We start from the raw sequence: 10,794 nt of genomic DNA, 5'->3' as shown, positions 1-10,794 counted from the left end.
ATAGCCTCCAGACCATCTTTGCTCCGAGAGCTAAGTTTAACAAGTGAGGTGATCTAATTCCAAGCCCGCCTTTTTCCAGAGGCTGGATGACACTTTTCCAGTTGACTAGATTAAACTTCTTTTTCTCCGCTTTCCCTCCTTGCCAGAGAAAATGTCTGAGAGCCTTTTCCATTTTGTGATGAACTGCCATTGGGGCTTGAATCAAGGAGAAGCGATATATTGGCAGAGATATCAGTCCTGATTTTAAGAGGACTAAACGGCCTGCTGGATTCAGCCACATGGCTCCCCAGTGTTGAATTTTCCTTTTAATTTTATCTAGAATTCCACTCCAAGTTTCAGTTTTCAGAGGACCAATACCAACAGGCATCCCAAGGTAAGTGAAGTTGTTCCATTCCAGCTTGTGAGAAACACCAAGAATGGAAGCAATGGAGTGGATGGTGTGGTGCGAGGCATTCCATCCGTAAACACAACTTTTCACTTGATTGATCATTCCACCTGAGAAAGCCATAAATTGGTCAAGGATCTTTTTGAACCGCCTTGCAATGATAATCGATGCCCCACCCATCAAAAGGGTGTCATCCGCAAATTGGGAGTGGTTGATATTTTTTGTACCCTGAGCAAATTGGATGCCTGTGATAAGACCAACTCTTCGGTTATAATCCAAAGATTTACTAAGGGATTCTGCCATAAGGATAAATAAATACGGGGACAGGGGACATCCTTGTCTTAGACCTCTGGAAGATTGAAAGGCTTCACAAGGTCGCCCATTGATCAAGGGGGATATCCAGGGGTTGGAAATGCAAGCTTTGATCATGCTAATGAATGAGTCATTGAAGCCCAATTTGAGTAAAACAGCAAAGAGAAAGGAGTGTCTGACTCTGTCGAAAGCATTGGCAAGGTCAAGTTTTAGGACGAACCCTTTTTCCTTTCTGCTCATGCTAGAGTGGATTGCCTCTTGCACAAGAAGAATAGAATCAGAGATTTGACGGTTTGGCAAGAATCCCCCTTGGTTTTCAGAGATTAAAGAGGTTAAATGGGGCTTGAGTCTAGCAGATAAGATTTTGGTTATAATCTTGTAAGAGGAGTTGCATAGGGAAATGGGCTGAAATCTAGAAAAGGTGGAAGGCCTGTTTTCTTTAGGGATAAGAGCAAGGTAAGTAGAGTTGGTGGAGCCCCCCAGCTTGACTTTACGGAAAGACCATCGAATCATCTTTAGAAGGTCTTTTTTTATCAGATGCCAGAATTCTCGATAAAAGCTTATTGAGAAGCCATCGGGACCTGGAGCTTTGTCCGGGTGGAGACTCCAGATTGCATAATGAACCTCTTCTTCTTCAATTTCTTGTGTGATCTTGCTATTGATTTCTTGAGTGACTTTGCTCGTCATATGCTGGAGAAGGCTCGAATAGTCCTCCTCGTTCTTATCTTCCGTTAGAAGTTTTTTAAAGTGGGAGGATGCAGCGGCTTTAATGGATTCCTGTGTGTCATGATTTTTCCCTTCGCTGTCTTTGATATTACTTACAGCATTCCTTGTCTTCCTGATTGTGGCTTGTTTGTGGAAGTATGAGGTGTTCTTGTCTCCGTCGCGAAGCCATAACTGTCTTGATTTGATCCTCCATTTAATTTCCTCTTCTCTTGCTACTTGTTTAAGCTGAGCATACAAATGGATTTCGTTGTCTTTAGCTTGCTGCGTAAGGCCCTGCGTTTCTATATTTAGCTGGACGAGCTCGAGATTTTTCTTTAAATCTTTTTTGACAATCTCGGGTTCCTGATAGTTGTTTTTTGCCCAAAGTTTGAGGGCCTGTCTGGTTTGTTTCAGTTTGGTTTCCCAGATATAAACTGGGGATCCCTCCACGTGTTGGAACCATGCTTGCTTCACCACTTCTCTGGCCGCTGGAATACGATTCCAAAGAGGAGAATATCTGAACGGGAGAGGTCCCGATTGGCTGTGACTGTGTAGAGAGAGGGTGATTGGATAGTGATCTGAAGCTGAAGAGCTGAGAATATCGGTCTGACCAATCGAGAAGGTGGAGAGAAAGGTTACGTTCACAAGGAAACGGTCAAGTCTTTCCATGATATTACCTGCTCCGATGCGCTTGTTGCTCCATGTATATCTTCTGTTCTTTGGCTTTATATCCACTAAATCTTTCTCTTGCATTATATGCTCAAGCTTGCTTCTGTAAGGGTCTGGGCCAAAAGTCCCTCCTCTTTTCTCATTGCTGTGCATAACCAGATTGAGGTCCCCTGCGAAGATGATGTTGCTGTCTGGATCTTCTTCGATAGCTGTGTTCAGGGCGGTCCAACAAGCTTCCTTTTCCCTGTAATGATTAGGTGAGTAAACATTATATATTTTCACCTCGACTCCATTGTCCTTTCCTTCCAGTTTAACGCAGATCCAGTTCTGGTGGATGTTGAAGTGACTACAGATCCATCTGCTATTATCCCACATAGTTAATATTCCTCCCGATGCTCCTCTAGCTTCACTAGCGCATCCACTATATTGTCTTTGATGAGAAATGAGATTGTTGATATCTGTTTGATCAAGCTTTGTCTCTTGGATGAGAATGATTTCGGGTTTTTCACTGTTTATAAGCTCCCTTAGGGCTGCTTTCTTGGAGGGGTGCCCCAATCCCCTGCAGTTCCAGGATAGCAGCTTCATCATTATTTACCAGTGATAGGGAGAGGTGCCCGCCTCTCTTTACCTTTATTATTATTTTCCTTATCTGAGAATCCTTGGATGTAGGATTCGATAGGTGTTTGGGATCCCATTGCGATGTCTTTCTGGGCGTTTTCTTCTCTGTGTTGCTTTGCTGACTTCCTTCCTGGTCCATGCTTTTTAGGGATGTCGCTAGAGGCTCCATGTTCCTTGGATGAGCTTCTTGTAATTCTTATGGGGATTGAGTCAGGGGATGGCTGGGAAGAATGAGGGGGTGAAGGGTGGGGCATCGGATCAGAAGAGATGGGTTCCTGGAGGGGGGAGGAGGGGGAGATTCTGGGGCCCTTGGGGGAAGGAGGGGGAGATGAGGGTTCCTCTGAGGCTAGGGTTTCAAAGGGGTTGGAGGATGTGGGAATGGATTGGCCCGTGCTTGCAGGGACGGTGGAGAGGGGAGGGGTTTCAGAGTGGGGCACCTCTGGTTCAGGGGGAGGGTTTGACTTCTTTTTTTTCCTGACAATTTCCCATGCTTCCTCAGGGGATTCGGTGTTGTTATTAACTTCTGATCTAGATTTAGAGCACCTATTTGCAAAATGACCATACTCATGACATACCTTACACTTGAAGGGGAGTTGCTCATAGTCCACCTGCTGAATATGCGTCCACTGGTCCACTCTGAGCTTGACTGCCTCTGGTAGACCTTTGCCCAAATCTACTTCCACACAGATCCTCGCACATGCATGCATATTTTCTTTTGGCTCCGATCTATCCACATATTTTCCTATTGCGTTTCCAATTGCTCGGACAGATTCATCGGCCCAGCAGTGAAGCGGAAGATGCGGAAGGCGAACCCAGACAGGGACTGCGTTGGGAACGTCCATTTCTGGGTCGAAGTCCGGGGTCCAGCGGTTGAGATAAAGGCCTCTAGTGTCCATGAAGTATGGTCCGTTCCTGAAAATTAGATTGCGATCCTCCACTGTTTCGAAGAGGAAGGTGAAGAAGCCTCTTCCACAAAACCTTATCGCAATTTTCCCCTGGACCATGGCATTCCAGTTTCTTTCCACCCAACGTTGAACAGTTCGAGGGGAGGGCCATAACCCCGTGAACTGTCCAACCAGGCCGCGTTCAGCCAAGGCTACAGCGGATCTCCTTGGAAGAGTTGGGGGAAGAGGGATTTCCGGGATTTCATCAAGCTTCTTGATAAATTTTGAGGCAGTAGGTCGGATCCTTTCTGAGTTATTCTCTGGAATGAGAGTTGCAAAGGCTTTCTCCAGTTCAGCCTGTTCAGAGGAGGGTGAGTCCATCGAGCCAGGGGCGCTCATCGAACGGCAAGGGAAGGGAGGGAAGGGCAGGAGGCCCAGCTGAGAGGGAGCAGCTGCCCGCAGGAGCAGCGCGCTCAAACGGAGACGGGGCAGAAGGCCCGGGATGCAGGGTAGGCAGACACCAGCGGAGGAGGCCCGCAGCGGGGCTGCAGCCCGGCAGCAGAGCTGCCAAGCTCAATCAAGGGCGGTCAGGGCGGGAGAGCTCCATTCGCTCCAGCACGCGATCTTTCTCTTGTAAGGTGAATGAACCCAATTGCAGCTTACCCAACTGTGAGTCTCAGGAATCCAGGGAGAAACCATAAAAAGAGGAAGACCCAAAAGATACTCGATAACTGACACGTAATGTTATTCATTAAAAAAGAATAACATTACGTGTCAGTTTCTATGGAATATATATATATATATATATATATATATATATATATATATATATATATATATATATATATATATATATATATATAGCCATTTTCATTTATTTTAGAGTTATTTAAAAAAAATATGTACTGGATTTGGATTTTTTTTTTTTGCTATTTTTTTAATTTGTTTATAAAAAAATTCCAATTTATTTATTTTTAAAAATAAATTATATAAAAAATAATAATTAGCCAATTTTATTTTCAAGTTACAATTTAGGAGTAAAATTGAGTTTTTATTTATGACAATACCAATTGTGAAGGCCACAATGTCAATTAGGTCATAATTTTAACTCCAAAAAAGAATGGTGCTACTAGTAGCATTACTTTTTTATTCAAGGGTCAGTTTTATTTTTTTTGTTTAGTTGTCAAGGCCATCATTTCAAATAAGAAAAAAATTCAACCACCCTCCCAAAAAATGTGTTATTGGTAACGACACTTTTTTATTCGAGGGTGAAAATATCCACTAAATGCAACCTCTAAAAAAAGGATAATCCTAGAGAGATCCATTAAGTTGGTAACTTTGCTTTGGAGAAGGAGCCTCCATAAGTAATACCATTGAACTTGGATTGTTAGTGCCATCATAAGGAGATGGATTATGAATAACTCTTGTTTAGGTGCAACATGTGATGTGAATATGACCATTTTACTAAAGCCGGAAAAGAGGGTTTTTCCCTTTCATTGGTTCATCTAGAAAGGAACATCCCATGCAAATAGTTAATCAATGAAAGAGAGGGTAGCTCCCAATCTAGCCTAACTAGAAAAACCCTTGTTTTGATAGCGTATCGGTTTGAGATTTGGAAAGCAATGAAAAGGATGTTGAGGAGTTACCAAAAGCTACAACTATCTTGAGGATAAGGAGGTAGTTAAGTATAAGATTGTGTAGGATAGGGATGTGCAATGGCCCATGCATAACAAAGAAAAACACTAAGAGGGAAGGGGGAAAATAAGATGAAGAGTCCATTGGCGAAAACATCTTTTTGATTAAAAGAGTAACAAAGACAAAATGATGCAAAGTTGAACCTTCCATTCCATAAGTTGGCATTTAAAGGAAACAACTTAGCTCACCACCGCTTACAAGAAGCATAAAATCCAAAAAGAAGAGTCAAGAAAGTGAAATGGATTGAAACAACACATTAGAATCTTAATCTCATCTTGTCAAATATGACTATACCATGGACATTCCAAATGAGGATTATGTATGTACTTCCAATGCTTTTTCTTAGTAAGTAGATTGTGGAACTTTTAATAGGCATCCGTAACCAATATACAAAATTATAGAAGAAAACACTCTTCTCTCAACCAAATCTCCATGTAATTTGGGATCCAAATGAAAAGTTATCATGATAAAAATATTAAATTTCTTTTCTTTTTTAAATAAGGTGTACAAGTATGATTGTAACCCATCTACTCTTGTCCAATACAAATCATAATCATTGTGGTGAAATCAAAATCTTAAAGTGACACAACAATAAGATGAGAAGTTTCCTCAAGCCATAACAAAACCTCTAAAAACAAAATCAAAATTAAAAATTATTTGTAATAAATATTTGTAATTGTGTGATTTTTAACCCCAACTTATACATCTCATGCATGGAAGGGGCCACACCTTGTTGATGCCATGAGAATCAATATGACATATGCAAAAATTGTTCATAAATATCTACACATAGGATTTTGCTACTACATCTTTGTCATATTCTGAATGATGTCAACTTATGAAACTTCATATTTTAATCTTATGCAAATTCATATATAGATAATCCATACTTATCCATCTCTAAAATGATCATATAATTTATTTATATTAGTATGCAAATAAATTTTGTAACTCTATCTCATTATAAAGAAAAAAATGTCTAATCTAATTAAAGTAATTGGATTTTAAGCCTGCAATTATTATTCCTTAACTTTTAAACTCTAAGCTAATTAGAGCAAATTTATTACGTTTTTTCATTTTTTTTTAAAATATAAGTTGACTTTAGCTTAGCAATACTATCTTTGGTATAATATTTCTCAAAGATTCATATTTTGGCCGTGGTTCCTATAAAAATAAGTAATATGTAAATAATTTAATTTTTTTAGAGTAATATATGCCTTAATAATAAAATTCTTATCAAAGTAGCCCACGGGGTTTTGGATTGACGGTGAATGGGTGCGCTGTTAAGGCACTTCTTGCGATAGGTCACCGGTTTAAATCCCCCGTGGGTACTTAGGTTAGTCTTAACTAAAAAAAAATAAAAATATTCTTATCAAAATAATATGTGCTTTTGTACATTTTGGTTTGAGAATGTCCTTATAAACTATCATCTTAATACAATAGTAAATAAATTTTCTTTAAATTTCTTTTTGTTCTCTTCACATATGACCAACCCTCTCCTCTCATCATATATACTTCAATCATCACATTTGTTACTATCCTTAATTTTTTTTTAATTGCAACATCAATTTTATATCATTTTTTATTCAAATAACCACTTTTTATATATATATATATATAATCAAACCAATAAAATTTTAATTCTAAAATTATTAGTCTTATTTTTAAATCATAAATTACCTGAATAAGATATATTAAAAATTTCAACTTTTTTAAACATATTGTTTTTACTTCAATAATATTCTCTTAATAAAATATTTTTTAAAAATTCATATTTTGCCACAATTTCTGAGAAAATTAATTACAAATAAATAATAAAAATATTAAAGTGTTGCTCGCCTTAATAATAAAAAAAATTACAATGATAGGTGTCTTCCCATCTTTTGGTTTGTGAAAGTCATTATGAGCTCTTAACGCAATGGTAAATATGTCTTCTTCAAATTTCCTTATGACTCAAAATTCTTTGTAATGCCTTCACGTATAACCAAGTCCGTCCTCTCACCATGTTTGCTTTAATTATCACTTTTGATAGTGAGCCTTCACTTTTACTATGCCATCATATCAACTTTTAAATCACATAGTGGCAAACATTTGATTATGCCATTTCAATTTCAAGTTATCTAACTTTATCGTTTGAATTGATAGTCAAATTAATCAAAATGTTCATCATTTTCTATAATTAAATTTATCAAGTTCACATATGCATTAAAAACAACCCATTAATTTTCAAGAATAAATGGATTTTGTTATCTAGCTTGATGACTTTGTACATGGTGATCTTATCTTTTGGATAAGATAAATATGTATTATCCCATATATATTTTTCATCAAATTTAATAATTTATTGTGACAAAATTTCAACAATTATTGGTAGATTTTGCGCTGTATTGATTTTTTTTATAGTGTTTTTATTTTTTCCATTCTATATAGCTTCTTCTTTTGTGTCAAGGACAAATGTATAACTAAGCCAATTCCTTTTGTGTGATAAGTTATATCAAGCATTTACTATGTCAAGTTGTTTACAATAAGTCACCACCATGTTGTGAGTATCCTTTATAGCCAACGTGATTACAATGTCAAAACATAACATAATTTACATTCCCAATCATTCTTATCATGTATTGCAAGGAAGAATGAGCCCAAAGATCTTATCCTAACCCTTACTTGGATCAGAGGTATTAGAGCTCAAAATATATAATTTCTAACGCTTACTTGGATCAAAGGTATTAGAACTCAAAATATATAATTTCAATGTTGTATCTTTAGTATCATACACAAAAAACTATAATCATCTAATTTATGACTTTAAAAACTTGGTTATTACTTTATTATAGTTCCGCTCAACTTTCATAAATGAAGGAAAGTGAATGTATCATGAATGTGGTAAGACTCGAGTGCAAAAGAACAAGGTTGATCTTACTCTCTAAAAATCACTCTTTAATGCACTTTACACATTGAAATACAGTGAGAGGAAATTCCATATGTTTAGCCACACCTAAAACCAACATTGTGCAAAGTATGAGAAATGAGGCTATTTGAAAGCAATGTGAAGAGCTTTTGCACTAATTTGCATATATATCCCAAGGAATGGTGCCCCATACCACACCTCAAAACATCCAAATAGCATGGATCAAGCTCATTTGGTGATTGGAAACCCTTCAAGGTCAAGATCAACCATAACATTCCACTATTCAAAGGGAAGACCAATGCTAAATCCCTTAATGAGTACTTTAGTGCTTTGTAGACATGCTTTGATTCAAAATACATTAGTGACGTAGAAAAGACAAATATCAAAACCATGAATATATCTCTCACTAAAAGCTTAGTGGGAATCTCACAATTAGTTTAATGTGAGGAGCATGGTGATCCAATCACTGTAAGGGATTACTTTTGTAGGAAATGCATGATAAACACTACACATTGAGATATGATGAATGTAAGTGGAAGCAACTGCACTAACACTTTGACCAATATGTTAATGAGTACACAAATGAGATCCACACCCTTATGGCTCATATAAACATTAGAAACGAGGAAACAAACCCCATCGTTAAATATTAAACCAATTTGAAGCAATATTTCAATTAGAAGTCAAAGTTCCTGACCATGAACATGCTTGAAGATGCCCACAAAATTCTGCAACAATTGTGGCAAAAGAACAAGTCCAAGAAATTCCCTAATCCTTATAGGAATTAGTGCTACCACTAGCACAATGCCAACAATGATGACAAGTAGTCTAAAACGAAGCACAGTACAGTCTAGTTAAATTTGCATAACATCATTGATCAAAAGTATAAATAAAGGAATATCAAATGAATCACCACCAACATAAGATGCAAGAAGGTGCCAATAACTAGAGTGACACTTACAAGAAGTCCAACCATGATAAAACACATGTCATTTGTGTCAATTTTTTTAGCACAATTTGCAAATTTCCCTACACATGGTCACGACACAAGTAATATTATCATCATTTCTGCACCAAATCCTTTGACACCATTTTTCTCATAAATCACACAAACTACTCTATCAAGAACATTTGATTTAAAGGAAGAGCAACAACAACTATTCTATTGCCAAATGTGGGTACGTCAACAATCCCTCCATTTCTTTGTCAACAATGGAAATGAAAAGAATTCAATTTATGTGGGTATTCTACAATAACTCAAATTGGTGACCAAACCCTAACCACAACCCTACAACATTAAATGGTTCCACCAAGGGAAAGAAATCTACACTGCCAGTCAATGCGCTTTGTAATACACTATCTAACCCTAGAAGGATAATATAACATTGATGTTGCACCTATGGATATTTGCAATGTGATGTTAAGACAACCCTATGGGAGTGACATGGAATTTATGAATTATGACCACAAATTGAAATATTTGACATCAAAGAAAAATTATTATGAGTTCTTGAAGTAAATCGCATGTTGCAAAATAATTTGTCATACACACAAATTTCTTACATTGACTATTTAATCAATCATTATACAAAACTTTGTTACACGTATTCAAACTTTCATTGTTGTGTAGCCCATGCAAAAGAAATAGTCATCAATATTTTTAGATGTATACTCGAACATATTTAAGGATCTCCATACCAATAGTCATCCATTCGGAAGCTCCATACCAAACCCTAATTGTCCCCCTCTCAATACCCCCATCCCTTCAGGTTGTTTCAGCACGCTTGTTCCTAATCCTAAAGCTACCCCCCTACTCTGCTGACAGTTAACTAGGGTTTTTGGGGCCCATTCCGTGACTATCTGATGGCTTACAGATCTGATAAGGTCAAGAAAGGGCGGTGTTTGAAGGCTATTGACAAGGACATCAACCTCTCTCTAGGGGAAGACCTCACGATGGGCAAAGTGGTGGACACAACCAACAGAGTCCTGGTGGGTCGCGTACATGGGCGGAATTACTCAGCGGAGCGGCTTCGTCTTTGGACCATGGAGATTTGGGGGTCGCTACTCAAAGAACTGCCCTCCATCTGAGTCCTCACGTGGGGGTGGTTCGCACTCAGGTTCCACAGGGAGGAGTACACAGACTGGATTCTCTTGAGGTTTTGGCACATTGAATATGCACCGGTTCTGCTGAAAAGATGGGATCCCTTATTTGACCCTGAAAGGGAACAGTTTGGTGTTGGGCCGATATGGGTTTGATTACCTGGGCTGCCTATGCAATTTTGGTCTCCAGATGTCTTCAAGCGCATCAGGAATGCACTAGGAACCTATTTGGAGCATGACCAGACCTATGAATCAACTGGCAATATGACGATGGCACACATTTTGTTTCACTTGGATACACGGGAAGGTCTGGAGGAGAAGATCACCCTCCATTGGAGGCATACTCGCACAAGCAAAACCTGGATTATGAAGGTGTACCCTTCAAGTGCAGAAGATGCCACAAGGTTGGGCATCTATACAAAGATTGCTCGCTTATCTCGCCATCTTCTCCCCCCACATCCAAGGGCAAGAAACATTTGCAGTCTGAAGACCCGATCGTGGATGAGCAGCCCTCAGGT

The sequence above is a fragment of the Pinus tabuliformis genome, chromosome 4_2 (assembly GCF_031772625.1).
Source record: "Pinus tabuliformis cultivar Carrire ecotype Pingquan chromosome 4_2, CPIR1, whole genome shotgun sequence".
Taxonomy (NCBI): domain Eukaryota; kingdom Viridiplantae; phylum Streptophyta; class Pinopsida; order Pinales; family Pinaceae; genus Pinus; species Pinus tabuliformis.
Note: the sequence above shows the minus strand (reverse complement) of the source record.